The sequence below is a fragment of the Narcine bancroftii genome, chromosome 1, assembly GCF_036971445.1.
Source record: "Narcine bancroftii isolate sNarBan1 chromosome 1, sNarBan1.hap1, whole genome shotgun sequence".
Taxonomy (NCBI): Eukaryota; Metazoa; Chordata; class Chondrichthyes; order Torpediniformes; family Narcinidae; genus Narcine; species Narcine bancroftii.
In genome coordinates, this window is record NC_091469.1 from 359,074,795 (window position 1) to 359,092,484 (window position 17,690).

Genomic DNA, 17,690 nt, shown 5'->3' on the forward strand with positions numbered 1-17,690 from the left:
CAATCTAATTATCCCCTATATAACATCCATAACCCTCTATTTTTCTTTACATCCATGTGCTTGGATAAGAGTTTTTTGAATGTCGCTATTGTACCAGCTTCCATCACCCCTCCTGGCAATGCATTTCAGGCACCCACCACTCTCTGAGTAAAAAAACTGATATCTCCCCTAATCTTTCCTCCACTCACCTTAAACAGAAATCCTCTGGTATTCGTTATTGTTGCCCCAGGAAAAAAAATGCTTGGGGGCCTCATGATCTTATATACCTTTATAAAATATCAAACAAACAAAATTTCAGGGAATTTGATTATTGTATTATCACACAAAAGTGTGATAAAAGTTCTTGGCCAAGCATGACCCACCATTTATTGCTTTAACTTTATATTGTGGATTAGATATGTTTCCCCAGCAGTATCTCAGGGTGTCCAGAGGATTATTTGCTTCCAATGTGGTTAACCCAATCTGACTTTCCACTTGAACATATGTTTTGAGAGGTAATAAACTTCTCAGATCAAATTTATAGGGATAAAAAAAAAATATCTATTTTATCCTCAAATGGATGAAGGATGTGCATCTTTTTGAATGAGAGATGATAGTCTGTTTGACTGTGATTGTGCTACAGCTGTGTCATACCATGTCTATGAAATGCACACCTATCTTCCAGCAATAACTATAAGGTGTGCAGGTAATAACTCTCTTTCTCTCCAGTGCGCCATTTGTGAGAGGGGGCTGTAGAAGACAAATTCTACAAACTAGCATGAAGCAAACTTTAAATACAATTTTAAATTCTTTCAGTACCATTTAATCCCTGTACATAAAAGGAGCCTTCTTAATGAATAGATGCCAGTTGCACTCTTCACTAAATAACATTTTTTGGGGGTTTGATCCTGAGTCTTCTTCCACCAACTAATCTCAGCCAGGTGGTGATAAACACACCAGAGCTGATCTCTTGTAAACTCAGTCATAAGAAAGACAGATACATGTTAATCTGGTCCTTATCGGGAAATGCACATTTGTTTATGTGAGAAAACCCAGCCTCAAACACTGCTGTCATTTTTCATGCTCACCCAGCCTGTGAATATTAGCTCATGAAAAATTACCCTGGTGAGGCATTGCTGCCAACAAAAGGAGCTCAGCATAAGATAGCATCATCAAGTATGATAAAGGCCAAAGTGACAAAATTATTATTTTTTTTCTGTTACTTTGTTTAAAAAGCTCCAATGCTACAACATTTGAATTTTAACCTTAGATTTATGGTACAATCTTTCTTCACTTTACTGAAATGCTTGGAAAATAGTAGAGTTGATGCTCTATCAAAAGCTAAATCATGATTAATTGCAAAGTATGCATGAGATGCTGGGTTTCTACAGCACTTTTTTGTACAGCCCAAGTTTGCTCCACTTTTTAGGTATTTATTTTTCCATATGATATACAACTTGCATGCAGTTCTTCTATCGGTTGATGTTACATTTGTCTCAGGAAAGTAGGCATTTGGTCACAAATTAAGATGGTTGTCACTTTATCATCTGGATGGCAGTTAGTTGGCAAATATAATGTCAGGGTGAAAACAGCAATAACCTTCAACGACATTTGTCTAGGGACTGAATAATATGCATATTGATTTGGAAGTCATAGAACAAAAGAAGCTGTTAATAGCATGGATCGAAAAATTAACTAACTAGAAGCAGATTGGTGGTGTAAAGTGATTTATCAGTCTGAACATATGATACAATAGAATTTCTCAAGAATTGTTGCTTGCATCTCTTCTTAGTATACAGTATATTAATGACATGGATGAGGGTATACAGAGCATAATTTATCAATAGGTAGATGACATAATACTTGCAGATGCAATAAAATGTATGAGCAGTAAAGTATTGGACCTCAGTAAAATATAAGCAAGGTTGGTGGCATTGGTGGAGATGATGTACAATGTATACAAAATGTGAAGTGTTCCATTTTCATCCGATAAATAAGAGGCAATAGAGTCTGGAAAATGCTATTTCAAAAGAAGTTTCAGAAAGGGGAGATCTGGAACTGGATGTGCTTGGTTTGTTTGAAGTGGCAGGGTTTGTTCGGAAAATGATAACCTACAGCATTCTGAACTTTATAAATGGAGACATTGAGTACAAGATTAAGGAATTCCTGAGGAAATTTTAGAAGGCACTAGTTTGGCCACGACTGAGATTTTGCATCTAGATCTAGCACCCACTTACTGGGCAAGATGAGAAGCATTGGTGAGGTCGTAGATTTGCTGAAATAATTCCAAGGAGTATGGAAAGGTAGTATATGGAGCTGTCATTGATCTACTGTGATCTTAAATTAAAAATAAGAAATTTTGGAAATACACAGTATGGTAGGCAACATCTGGTCAAAGAAGTCCCCCTGAGTAATGGTAGAATATGCCCAAGAGATTAAGTGGAGTGAAACACAAAAGTCTACAGATACTGTGATTGTCAAAAAACACAGAAATGCTAAGGAACTCAGCTGGTATCACACCACCAATAGGAGGTAAAGCTATATAACTGACATTTTAGGCAAACTATTAGCAAACAGATTGGCGGACTGTGTACCAAAAATAGTAAAACTAGATCAAACTCGATTTATTAAGAAAAGTCGAACAACAGAAAATATCTGTAAGTTCATGAACTTAATCCATGCAGTACAAGGAAATAAGACGCCAACAGTGGCGATTGCTTTAGATGTAGAGAAAGCCTTTGACAGGGTAGAATGGAATTATTTATTCAAAGTACTACAGAGGTTCAACCTACCAGAGAAATATATTAATTGGATTAAAGCATTATATAAGGGACCATTGGCGAAGGTGACGGTAAATAGATATGTATTGAACCAATTTAAATTAAGCAGGTCAACTAGGCAGGGATGTCTACCATCTCCCTCACTGTTCACTTTAGCTATAGAACCCTTGGCAGAACTGATAAGAACAGAAAATAAAATAAAAGGGATAGAAATAAAAGAGAAGGAATATAAAATCAGTCAATAGACAATAGGAGCTGGAGTAGGCCATTTGGCCTGTCGGGCCAGCACCGCCATTTTAGAACATGGCTGATCATTACCATCAGTGCCCCTTTCCAGCCTTATCCCCATAACCCTTAACTCCGTTACCCACAAGAGTCTTATCTAACTCTCTTTTGAACATAGTCAGCGAATCCGCCTCTACCACCCTCTGTGGCAGAGCATTCCACAGATTCACACTTCTCTGGGTAAAAAAATGCTTTCTCATCTCCGTCCTAAAGGGCCTACCCTGTATTCTTAAACTATGCCCTCTAGTCCTCGTCTCCCCCATCATTGGGAACAAGTAATCAGACTTCACCTTGTCTATCCCCCTGATGATTTTGTATACCTCAATCATGTCCCCCCTCATCCTTCTAAACTCCAATGGATACAAGTCCAGTTTTTCTAGCCTTGCTGCATATGACAACCCTGCCATCCCTGGAACTAACCTTGTAAATCTGCGCTGCACACCCTCTATAGCTAGTATGTCCTTCCTCAAGTTTGGAGACCAGAACTGGACACAATACTCCAGGTGGGGTCTCACCAGGGCCCTGTATAACTGCAGAAGGGCGTCTCTGTTCCTATACTCCAATCCCCTCTTTATGAAAGCCAACATTCCATTTGCCTTCTTCACAGCTTTCTGAACCTTCAGTGACCAGTGAACAAGTACACCCAGATCCATTTGCACTTCCCCACTCCCTAGCTTGTCTCCATTTAAATAATACTCAGCTTTCCTATTACTTCCCCCAAAATGAATAACCTCACATTTGTTCACATTGAAATTCATCTTCCATTTAGCCGCCCACTCCTCCAGCCTGTCCAAGTCCCTCTGCATTTTCCTTACATCCTCCTCACACCCCACACTGCCACCCAGTTTAGTGTCGTACTTCATTTTCCCGTCTCTTATGGCTTTCTTAGTTACCCTCTGATGTTCTTTGAAGGTTTCCCAATCCTCTAATTTCCCACTCCGCTTCGCTATCTTATAATTACTCCCTTTGGACTTGATAATGCACTTGATTTCCTTAGTTAGCCAGGGCTGCCATTTGCATCTCCTAGAGCCTTTCCTCCACTTTGGAATAAATTTGTCCTGAAACCTGTGAAAAATGTCCATAAAAACCTGCCATTTTTCCCAGTTGTCCTCCCAGCTAGTGTATCTTCCCATTTTATTTTGGAATAGCTCCTCCCTCATAGCTGCAAAATTCCCTTTATTTAACTGAAGTACAGATGCTTCCGATTTCCTTTCCATTTCCCTTTCTAATTGCAGCTTAAAAGTAACCATACCATGGTCACTATTCCCTAATGGCTCCCCTACATCAAGGTCACTTATTAAGTCTGCGTCGCTGCACAGCACCCAGTCCAGAATCGACTTCCCCTGGTAGGTTCCTCCACTAGCTGTTCCAAGAAAGTATCTATTTGCAGATGACGTCATAGTATACTTAACAGAATCAGAATTATCAATAAAAGAATTATTGAATAAGAAATTGAAGGAATATGGAGAAGTATTGGGGTACAAGATCAACCCAAATAAAAGTGAAGTGATGCCAATGAATAATGCAGATTTCACAAAGTTTAAGATAGAATCACCATTTAAATGGCGCAAACAAGCAATCCGATGCCTAGGTATTAGACTAGATAATAATCTAGGCCATCTATACAAATTAAATTATCAACCATTAATTAAGAAATTACAAGATAACTTAGAACATTGGAAAGATTTACCACTAACACTGATAGGAAGGGTTAATTGCATTAAAATGAATATCTTCCTAAGGATACAATACCTATTTCAATCATTACCAATTTCCTTAACAGAGAAATTCTTCAATGAGCTAAAGAAAATAATAAGGAAATTCTTAAGGAAAGGGGGGAAACCGAGGATAGTGCTAGATAAATTAACAGAATGGTACAAACAAGGGGGCTTACAGCTACCAAACTTTAAGAATTATTATAGACCAGCACAATTAAGATATCTATCAAACAAGGGAAAAACCAGATTGGACCGGGTTAGGACTAGATAAAATATGGGAGAAGGTACCAGAACATATATTTTATAAGTGGGATGAAAAACTGGTGCAATATAGAAGTTCACCAGTACTCCACCATCTGCTCAATATTTGGAAGATTCACGCAGAAAGTAAAAAAACAAATTACCAACTACCAAAATTATTATTGACGCAAAATCAACTAATCTCTTTCACAATAGATAACCTTTCCTTTAGAGAATGGGAGAGAAAAGGGATCAAAAGAATAGAAAATTGTTTTTTGGGAAATAATTTATTATATTTTTAACAAATGAAGTACAAATATGGAATAACTCACTGTACAATGTTTGCATACCACCAACTGAAAACCTACTTAAAGGACAAATTTGGAAGCAGGCTGAGGTTACCAGAAGGAAGAAGCAGCTTTGAATATGTGATTACAGACACAATGATAATTAAAAGATTTATAACAAACATGTACATCAAGCTGCAAGAGAAAGAGAATGATGAAATAAGCTGTAAACCCAAACAAAAGTGGAAACAAGATCTAAACATAAGGATAAAAAATGAAATATGGGAAAAGCTATGCTCCGGAACTGTGAGAAATACAATAAACACGAGGTTACACATGATACAATATAATTGGTTACACAGGCTATATACCACGCCCCAAAAGTTAAATAAATGGGGTCCAACAGATTTATTATGATAGCCTTAGCTGTAGCAAAAAAATGTATAATGTCAACCTGGAAATCAGAAGAGAGCCTGAGAGTACAGCAATGGTACATAGAAATGAATAAATGAATTCCACTGGAAAAAAATAGCATATAACTTAAAAAATAAAGTCACATTATTTGAACAAATTTGAGAACTGTACATGGAACACAACAGAGAGGGCTTACTGTGGACCTCCACCCCCTAAAATGATAGAATGAGAAGAAGACGAAATGAAATGACCAGAGTGTAAAAGTAGATGATACAATTTTCTTATTTATTTTCATTGTGTGATGACATTGTTTAATGGGTTTATTGTAATGTATGTTGAACATTTAGTGGGTAGGGAGGGGATGGGAAGGAGGGAGGGGGAAAAAGAGGAGAAAATGACACTGCGTATATTCAAGAGAGAAATGTTTGTGTGTATTTTGGTTAATATAGTTCATAGTGTGAAAAATTATTTTTTTATATAAAAGACAGACATTTTGGGCGTGAGCTCTTCTTCAAGGTATAAGCAAAAACAGGATTAAAGACATTGAAATAAAGAGAGAAAGGGGGAAGAATGGGAGGGGGGAGGATTTCAGACCAACAGGATAAAAGATGTCAATTGGATATGATAAGAGGAAAGATGAGAATTGATCGTATCTGTGAAAGGAGACAGAAAAAAAAGGGAAGTGAGATAGAGAGTCAGGATGGGGAGGAGTGGGGTGGGGGTGTAGGGGGGGGGGTGGTAGGGGTAACAGAAACCGGAGAAGTTGATGATAATGCCATTTGGTTGGAAGGTGCCCAGATGGAATATGAGGTGTTGTTTCTCCAATTTCCAGTGGTTCTCAGACTGGCAGTGCATGACCGTCAACAGACATTTCAGCAAGGGAATGAGACGAGGTTATCATTGGGAGATCCCTGCTATTGCTGAAACTAGGTGGTCTCTTGGTGTTCTTATGTATCAGTTTTATTTCAATAAACTCATGACAGCCAGATTGGAGAATTCATGAAATTTCTATGTTCTGCATAGGGAAAATCTTACTGGAACAAATATTTTGTAATTTTTTTATGCACCATTTTTCTTTGGTTTTCACCCCTTTATTGAAGTTGTAGGTTTTTTGTTCAGATGCAGACATCTACAAGATATCCTCCAGCATTGGCTATTTCACCCCTGGGGATTCCAGACTACTTCAGTTTTTGATCTCATCTGAAATCACAGTGGCTTCTTGGCATAGGCTTCCAAGCAATGACCAAGAGTCAGGTTCCTGGTCAGCTCTCATCATTGTTTAGAATTATTTTTGGCTGTTTTGCCTGTAGACAGTCAACTGAATTGAGCTTGAGTTTGAGCCTGGGAGTTAACACCCCAATGTGTAATTGAATCCTGGACTTCCTCACCTCCAGACCACCATTAGTAAAGATCGGTACAAACATCTCCACAATCTCCATCTGTACCAGAGCACAACAGGGCCACGCTTTTAGCTCTCTACTCCATTCATTTTATATTTATGCCCAGTATGATAACTGCACAATCTATAAATTTGCTGACGATACCACGGTAATGGGCTGTATAAAAAAAGGGACAATGAGTCAATATGCAGGAAGGAGGAAGACTGAAGCTTTGGCTCAGTGGTGCACCAATAACAATCTCACACTCAATGACACCAACAAGAAGGAGCTGATTGTTGATTTCCGGAAGAGAAAGCCGGCAGTATACAGAGGATCAGAGGTGGAGAGGGTGAGGACATTCAAACTCTTGGGAGTCACTATCTCGGAGGATCTTTCCTAGACCCAGCGCATTAGTGGCGTGACGAAAGCACGTCAGTGCCTCTACTTTGTCAGGAATTTTCAGATATTTGGTATTACACCAGAAATCCTGGCAAATTTCTAGAGGTGTGGGGAGAGTAGGCATCACAGTCTGGTGTAAAGACCTGCAAAAGGTTGTGGACACAGCCCAAGACATCACAGGCAAAATTGTCCCCACCATCGAGAGCACCAGCAATCATCAAGGATCCACAGCATACACTCTATTCTTATTTCTACCATCAGGAAAGAGGTATAGGTGCCACAAGACTCACACCACCAGGTTCAGGAACAGCTGCTACCCCTCCTCCATCAGGGCCTCTCAACAACAAATGTAATCATGGACTCATTTAAAGACTGTTAACTTTTGCAGTTTATTGATTTTTTTCTCCTTATTGCACAGTTTTTTTTTACATTTCTTTATTTGTTTACATGTGTATGTTGAGTACAATTCTTTTGCACTACCAATAAATGGTAATTCTGCCTCCCCCCCCCCCCCCCCACCCACCCCAGGAAAAGACAATAAATTTGAAATCTGAACCTGATAAAATGGAACTATTATTCAGAGGGTATACAGTATATATTGAACTATGGATATTACTATTAGGGGCATCTTGAAAAAAAGTTTCATCGTTTAGAGGTTAAATACTACAATTATTTGGGGGGGGGTTGGTGTCGGGGGGGTGGTGGAAATAACTGAACTCTTTTGACTGTAAACTCACAGGGGAGGCCAATATGCAAACACATCAGGAAATTGTGTAAATTCCACACTTTTCCAGCTAATAATTTTAATTGATTGTAAACAATTTACAGCATGCCTGAACTTTCCAGGTACATCTAATTAAAGTTTCTCACTGGTGATAGAGATTTGGAAATTAACCCTCGAAAGTCATGTACAGGAACTTGGATTAAGGAATTAGGAAATGTTAGTTTTGAGGCAGTTTACAAAAATGTGTCTTATTTTGCAATGGTTCTGATCAGTTGGTCTCAATTTCCTCTAATTTACATACATTAGGAATCCAGACATAAATTTCAATTTTATTGTTGAAAGTTACTTTTGTCTTTTAGTTCAGCTTTGAACAGATGCATTAAATTTATTGGTTTATTTAAACTATCAAATAGATAAACTGGAAGTTCACTTAAATATATAGTGCAATGCACACTTGTTTTTATATTTTTATGTATCTTATGGTGTTCAGTCAACTAAAAAACAAGATAATGTTGCCAAAACTTTTATGAATGTTAATGCAACACCTGAGAAATTATTCGCGAAAGGCTTATGGTAGTTGTTTCAGAATATTGTGGACTGAACATAAAGCATATTTGTCAATACACAATTGCATTTAAGATGCTGTACAATTATTAATCATTTATAGAACCAGAAATCAGGGGCATAGAGATCCAATGTGTCATTAATTTGATTTTTTTCCCCAGTCCGTATTCTTTTATTACCTTCGATTAAAATTATGCTATTATAAATCCAGAATTTGGTATGTATGCTCTGGGCCATCATAATAACTTGTCTTTCATTTGCTGTAAATTGGACTTCATTGCTTACAAAATGTAATCAGCCTGTATTCAAGTGCTCTGTCCTTTTCATCTGAAGACAATATTTTTTTCTCTTTTTGGATCCTAAAAACATCTGGAAAACAAATAAAACTGTAGACGATCATGATGAGTTTATGCCATACACAATGTACATTTGCACCAAAATTCTCTTTTGCTGCAGTCAAAAAGATATTTGTAAAGAAAAACTATAATGGTAATATCATTGAATGAAATTTAAATATGCCTAAATAGATAGATGATAAATATTTATGGTAATCCTTGTGCAGTCCATTTGTGCTTTTTGGTGCAATCCATGATTAGTATATCAAGGAGAAGTTCAAGACTGTTAGCTTTTGGAAAGAAACTGTTTTTGAACCTCTCGGTGATGGATTTCAAGCTTCTGAACCTCTGCCTAAAGGTAGCAGTGAGAAGGTGGTGTGACCAGTGTGATGGGGCCCTTTAAGAATTTGATTGCCTTCTTGAGGCAGTGTCTCACATGAATATCTTCAAAGGATGGGAGGTCAGATTGTGTCAGATATCTGGCTGTGCTTATTATCTTTTGCAGCCATTTGAGTTCATGGGCACTTGAATTGCCAAACCAGTCTGTGATACAACCAGTCAATATACATCCCACAAAGCACCTGTAGAAGTTGATAGATTATTCGATGACTTGCCAAGTCTCCTGCAAAGTCGAGGTGCTGGTATGCAATTTCCATGGTTGCCTCAATGTGCTGGCTCCAGGAAGGGTCTTCTGAGATATTGGTTCCCAGGAAAGTGAAAGTTCTGACTCCCTCCACCTCCTTCCCACCAATGCAAACAGGGAAGTGGTCCCTCGGCCACTTCTTCCTGAAATCAACAATCAGCTCCTCAGTCTTGGTGACGTTGAGAGCAAGATTGTTCTGACACCACCCAATGAGGTTCTTGTTCTCCATCCTGTATTCTGACTCATCATTTCCCATTATTCGATCAACAGTGCTTATCAGCAGATCTATAGATTGAGTTGGAGCTGAACTTGGCTATGCAGGGCATAAAGTAGGGGTAATATAGTAGCCTTAGGGTCCTTCTATACTGATGATCAGAGAGGATGTTCCTAATCCACACTAATTGAAGCTGCTGATGAGGAAATTGAGGATCCAGTGTAACTAGCAAAACACATGGCCAGGATGAAGGATCTGGGCCTCTGTAAGTGTTTTGCTATTGTGATGGTGTTCAATGATGAGGTGTAGTCAGTGAGAAACAGCCTAACCTGGGTGTTCCTGTGGTCCAGGTAAATGTAACACAAAGTGGGGGCCCAGCAATATGGCATCTGCTATTGATTTGTTGTGACCTTTGGTGAACTCAAGTGGATCCACAACCTTCCAGAGAGAGGAGTTGATTCGCAACTCAAAGAACTTGATCAATGTAGACGTCAGTCCTACTGGCCAATAGTCGTTGAGGCAGGTCACCTTGCACCCTTGATCACTGGAATGATGGATGCGATGTTGGGGGGGTGGGGGGGGGGTCTCTGATCGCTGTAGCAAGAGGTTGAAAATGTTCACAAAACTCCAGCTAGTTGGTCCTTACATGTTTAAAGACTTGGCCAGGTGTACTGACTAGGCCGGATACACTCTGAGAATTCACCCTCATGAAGGTTCTGTTCACCTCAGCCTCAGAGACTGAGAGCATGGATTCACCAGAGACTGTGGTAACTCGCAGAATGATGGCATCTGATACAAAAATCAGAAAAGTATAAAGAAAATAGACATTTGAAAGCTACAAGTCTTCCTCTCCTATCTTAGAATGTTGCTGCCTCAAAACCTCAACTAGTTTTCCTTTCTTCAGACACTGCATGAGAGGTTGAGTTCTCAAAGCATTTTAAATTTATATTTTAAATTTCTGTTTTTATTTTTGAAGATAACCTGTAGCCTTAGTTTAACAAAAATGCTGTTCAATTATGAAGGAATGTTCCTTAAGAAATCATGTCGTTGAGTCAGTTCTACTCATGGAAACAGGGCCTCAGCCCAACTTGTCCATGCCTACCAAGCTTGTCCCTTTTGTCTGCATTCAGCCCATATCCTCTAAATATCCTTTCCTTATGCTTGTCTAAATGTCTTTTTGCATTACAATTTCCTCAGCCTCTACCACTTCCTCTGGACACCAACCACTGTGAAAAAGGTGCCCATCAGGTCCCTTTTAATTTTTTACTCTATCTCCTTGACTATATGTACTCTAGTTTTAGATACCCCTACTTTTGGAAAGAGTCCATGATTAGGTACCTTATCTGTGTCCCTTGTGGTCATATAAACCTCTATAAGGTTCTCTCAGGCTCCTACAGTCCAGGAAGAGAGGTCTTGGCCAATTCAACCTCTCCTTATAATTCATTTACCAGTTCCAGTAACATTCTTCTGAATCTTTTCTGCACCCCTTCTAACAATGATATCATTCCTGCAGCTGGGAGACCAGAATTGTGCACAATGCTCTGTGCAGTCTCACCATTGTCTTCTACTGTTGTAACATGAAGCTGCTGGTCCTCTATTCAAAACCCTGCCGATGAAGGCAAGCGTGCCAAACGTTATCTTCACCTTATAGAAAAGCTGTTCGAATTTTTTATCAACAATCCGAATTTTCTTGACACATTACAAGACTTTATTTGAAGGCTAATCTGGGAGGTGTTTATGATCTGTGTTTTAAAAAAAAAATGTTAACCAGATTATTGAAAAAGTAAATTAAGTATGTAAACATTAGAATTATAAATATCTAGTAATGTTCATACTAAATCTATAGCCTTTATTAATCATTTATTGGATGATACTGTTTGGTTTAAAAATTTCATTGCCACTCAGTATTTTGCAGTATTTCACCTTGAGTCACAGATCAATTTGTAAGACTTTGTTTACATTTTCATCATAATCCCTTGTCAAAATTTAACTCTTGTTGGAAAGAATCACCCAATCTACGGATTAAAAACATAGGGTGGGAAAATGAATTTACTATTGTTGATTCTTGAGTACATCACTCAAGAAGTTTGGCTCCACTAAAAATGTAAACCTGAAATATATTATTTTTGGCCTTTTCTTCATTGGCTCTGACATGTTTGTAAGTGTGCATGTTCGTTCTTGTATGTGCTGCTTTTGGTTCCAGTCATTCCTCCTCGTTATTTATCTCCCTGACCTGTGTTTGAACATGGCAACAAGACTGCTCTTGTTAAAATCATCGGAGATGTACTTTGTGATCAGATCTGTGATGCACGGTTCCTTACTGATCTGTTTGATCATGGTGCTCAGTGTTGCTTACACACCTTACTTCTCTATATCTTCAAAATTATTTTGATTTAGCTGCAAATCCACCATGCATAACTGGCCGACCTCTGTTGCTTTTACTTCTGCCTCTAGTCCTAACATCTATATCACTTTCTGTCCATGACTCCCCACTGCATTCCTTCTGCTCCCTCATCCACTTTATTCTTTTTTTCCCTTTGGTAAATTCTCTCCTCAGTGACCTTATCTACAAGGATGTTTTACTTATCTGTCACATTTCTTAACTCCACAGTCATCACATATAACAGTAAACTTTGTCTAAGCTTTAATGTCTCCTAGACCAAATAATGTCATCCATGTCCGATTCCATTCACTTTCTGGCTGCTAGCTCAGCTTGAAGACAACCATGTACATTCTTTGTATCTATTATGGGCATGAGGAATACAACAAATTCTTCAACATCATTATTTCTGTGCACTTTTACCTCAATGTCTCCTCATATGGTTGAGTTCGACAACCTTCCAGAAAAAAAAATCTCCTTGCAGAACTTCACCACAAGAAGTTGTCCACTGCAGAAATTGCCATTCCTAATTCATCCCTTTCTCCTCAACATCCTTAATCTTGCAGAAATAGTTTAAAGAATGGCATTTGTTCATTGTGAATGAAAATCATGGGTAAAGAAGGAAGCAAATAAGGACTAAGTTGGGAGGTAAACTAATGCTCCATTCAATTGGAATAAATATTTTATTTGTTGTCATACAAAATAGGAAATAATTTGAAGAATGGCATTATTTCACATTTGTTTATTTCAAGTCGTCAAGCAATGATTATATTGAATTGGGCTGGTTAAGATTTAAGATTAAGTTTTAAGATTTTTTTTAAATTTTGCAACCTTTGACACTTTATCATGTTGGAAAGCATTGTATTGCGGAAGTCAGATTTTTATGACAGGAGAGGTATCGGTGTTAAATTAATATTGAATGAAGAATTTAAAGCACACTAACTCAAATCTTCACCGTTGATTTTGCAAAACTAGTAACATTTGTACTGGGAAATACTGGAGGCTCGAAATGTATCTCTGGTCTGCAGCACAAATCATCTAACGTAATGATTTCGATTTCAGATTTATTGTCAGAGTACATATATTACATTATATACAACCCTGAGATTCTATTTCTGTGGGCAAGGAAGAATTTACCACTTATTGGTAGTGCAAAAAAACTGAACACAGCATACACATGTAACAAATAAAGAACTGTAAATGGAAAATGAATGTAAACAATGTGTGCAGTACAGAGAATAAAATAAATAAATAAAGTGCACAAGTAAGAGTCCTTAAATGAGTCTCTGATTGAATTTGTTGAGGAGTCTGATGGTGGAGGGGTAGCAGCTTTTCCTGAACCTGATGGTGTGAGTTTTGCGGCACCTATATCTCTTTCCTGATGGCAGCAGCGAGAACAGTGTGTGTGCACTGGATGGTGTGGATCTTTGAAGATTGCTACTACTCTTCAGCAGCAGCATTCCCTGTAGATGAACTCAATAGTGGGGAGGGTTTTGCCTGTGATGTCCTGGGCTGTGCGCACTACCTTTTTGGGAGCTTTACCTTCAGGAGTATTAGTGTCCTCATACCAGACCATGATACAGCTGGTCAGCACACTTTCCACCAAACATTTGTAGAAATGTGCCAGGGTTTCTGGTGTCACACACCAAACTTCCATCAACTCTTGAGGAAGTAGAGGTGCTGACGTGCTTTCTTCAAGATGCCATTAGTATGTTGGGTCTAGAAAGAATCCTCCGAGATAGTGACTCCCGAGAACTTAAATTTGCTCACTGACTCCACGTCTGATTTCCCCCAATGATCACTGGATTGTACAGCTCTGATTTTCCCTTCCTGAAGTCAACAATCAGTTTTTTTGATTTTGGTGACATTGAGTGCAAGGTTGTTGTTGCACCAAACAGCTAAGTTTTCAATCTCCCTCCTGTATACTGACTCATCACTTTTCTTTATGCAACCCACTGCCTTGATATCGTCAGCACATTTGTAGATAGTGTTGTTATTGTACCAAGCCACACAGTCGTAAGTGTAAAATGAGTAGAGCAGAGGGCTAAGATGGAGATTGTGGAACAGATGTTCTTACCAATTCTCACTGATTGTGGTCTGGAGGTGAGTAAATCCAGGATCTAAGTAATGGTTACAGAAAATCATCCTTTTCCTCCTCGGAAGTTCATTCCATTGAAATAATTTCATTTGATTGATTGCAGAATACAGTGAAATAACACTAGTGAATGGGATGTTTTGTGCAGTGAATTGTAATGCAATGTTGCTTTAGGAGTAGGTCCAAATTGTGACTTGAAATTCAAATGTAAAACAGTATATATTTAAGATGTGATTGCTCAGAAGGGGCATGGCAGAAGGACATTAAGGGAAATCTGAAGAAAGATTAAATGCAAAGAATCCTTTCAGCACTTAACAATCTCTCCAGAGTGCTCACTTTGTCACGTGAAGCTAGTTTTGCCAAACGTTTTGTTAAAACATCAAGCTCCACCATTCCCTTAAGCTACCTGTGTTCACCTATCTGTGATTGACATATCAACAAAGGTAATAGATACATGGTAGCCTTGAAATATGTATGAAGCCTAAGGCACTGGAGATCTGGCCTGAACAGGTCATAGTTCCTGCCTCTTTCTCTTCTGTGTCACCGACTAGAAGTAAGTTTCCCTGAGGTGCAAAGTGGAGGAAAGTGATCTTCTAATCTCTTTTACCCCTCCAATTGAATGATTAATGTTTTCAACAAATGCTTGTCTTTACTTCAATATATCAGAGAGTTTGAAACTTGCATTCATATCAAGATTTAGTTTCTTGATTCTTCATCATCCAATGGAGAATGGAAGATCCATCTCCTGTATAAATAATGAGTATCTAAAGTAACTTTAGTCAAGGAGCCTTACATTATGCCATTTAAGATAATTTAAATGAAGGAATGATCAAGAAGATAGCAAAAGTAATTAAATTTTTATTCATATTAAGCTTTCATATGCAACAATGAATGGATACATGTTTCTAGGAAATGTTCTGTCCTTAAGAACTCATGAATACTGATATGAACCTGCTTTGTCTCCAAGAAAATGGATGAGGTTCCAAAGATTACAGTCATCTGACAAAAGAAATTTCTCCACATTTATGTTTAAATTTGATACCCTTTTGTCCTGAAATTGTGGCCTCTTTTCCAATGGGAAACAACTTTGTCACATCTACTCTGTCCAGGCCTTCTTGCATTCTAAATGATGAGGTCCCCCTCATCTTTCTGTACTCCAACGAGCACAGTCCAAGAGCCAACAGATGCCCCTCATATGCTAACCTTTCCACTCCTGGAATCATTCTAGTAAATTTTCTCTGAACCCTGTCCAATGCTAGCACATCCTTTCTCAAATAAGATGCCCAGAACTGTTCACAGTACTCCATGTGAGGTCTCACCAGCACCTTAAAGATTCCCCATATTACATCCCTGCTCTTGCATGCTATTGCTCTGGGAACATTGCATTCACTTTCTTCCCTGCCAACTCAATCTGGAGGTTAACTTTTAGGGTATCCTGTACGAGAACTCCCAAGTCCCTTTGCACCTCCAAATTTTTCCATCTAAGTAATAGTCTGTGTGTCTATTTCTTGCACCAAAGTGTATGACTGTACACTTCTCAACATTGTATTTCATCTGCCATCTCTTTGCCCATTCTCCTAATCTATTCAAGTCTCTCTGCAGCCGTTCCATGTCCTCAACATCACTAGCTCTTCCACCTACGTTCAATTAAAATGGTTGGTCACCAAGAGGTCACTGTTTTGCAGTGGACAGAGTGAAGGTGCTCAATGAAATGATCTCCCAGTCTGCGCCTAGTCTCTCGAATGTAGAGGAGGCCAGAACAGGAGCACCAAATACAGTGGATGACCCCTGCAGATTCAAAAGTGACGTGTTGCTTCGCTGGAAGGACTGTTAGGGCCCTGATGATAGTGAAGGGAGGAGGTGCAGGTGCATTTCTTGCAGTCATGGTGGTAGGTACCATGGGGGTGATTAGTGGGAAGGGATGAGTGGATTAAGGAGTCATGGAGGGAGCAATCTCTGAAGGGAGAGGAGAGAAGATGTGTGTGGTGGTGGGATGATGTTGTAGGTTGCAGAAATTCCAGAGAATGTGTGGGATACAGAGGCTGGTGGGGTGATAGGTGAGGACAAGGAGAATCGTCCTTATTGCATCTCGGAACGGAGGGCAGATGTGCAGGAAATAGAGGCAATGCGGTTAAGGGCTCTTGATGTTGGTGACCTTTTCAGTATTTGACATCTTATTGTGTTCAGTTTGGTTCCTGAATTGGCTATATTCCCAAAATGGCCATACCTGGGAAATCATTGTAATTGCAAATCCTCATTTTTCCTTTCTCCTTTGTTTGTAGTCAAGCTCCAAAATATTTTGTAAAGCTGCTAGGAATTATCTGCTTCTGTAAATACTGCCCTTTCCTTTCTGAAGGCTGCCCTCATGAAAAAAGCTTGTCCAGGTTCCAGGTTGAAGTGTACGTGGTCAAATACATGTCATGCATTGATTACCTTCTCTGTCAACTGCTGAGTGAATTTACAAAAATAGATTGAGGTTGTGCACTCTGTCTTATGTTATCAGATCTAAGAATAGTTGTTAGTAGAATAAAATTCAAAAAGTTATCTACTAAAATCTTGACCTGGCCATGTGTCTGTTTGTCATCAACTAGAACAGTGGTTTTCAAATCCCCCCTAAACTAACATTCCACCTTCAGCAATCCCTATGCCATAGGTTCTCTGTGATTTGTAAGGGATTGCTTAAGGTGGTGTTTGAGTGGAAAGAAAAAGTTTGAAAACCATAATTTTAATCATACTAATTGATTGGTTATGAGGAATAAAGGGTTTTAGGATCAATCAGGAAGAACATAAAATCAATTTATTTGCTAATTATGTTCTGATATATCTGACAGAACCAGTTAACTCATTATAAAAATTGTAGTCTAAATTGGAAGATTTTGGGATTATATCGGGTTATAACATCATTTAGGACAAGAGTGAAGTTATGCCACTTAAGGGAGGAAATTATGAACAAATTAAGAGAAATTCTCAATTTAAATGGCTGCTCAAAGGGATTAAATATTAAGGTAGATAACAACCTTCAGAATTTATACAAGTTGAATTATCTTCCCTTGCTTTGAGAAATGATCTTAATAAATGGGTGACCCTCCCAAAAACATTTGTTGGAAGGGTCAATTGTATTAAAATGAATGTGCTGCCTAGAGTACAAATTTACTTTTCAAAGTTTGCCTGTTCCTATACTTCAGAGGTTCTTTCAAAACCTTAATTAATGCATCGGGAAGTTTCTGTGGAAAGGTGAGCCATCCAGAGCCTCT

General features: G+C 38.5%; 1 protein-coding gene across 16 annotated transcripts in view; it reads left to right on the top strand.

Annotated features, from left to right (window-relative positions):
• Positions 1–17,690, top strand: part of LOC138750166 (tensin-3-like) — a 480,425-nt gene that overhangs the window by 395,461 nt on the left and 67,274 nt on the right. The window lies entirely within an intron of this gene.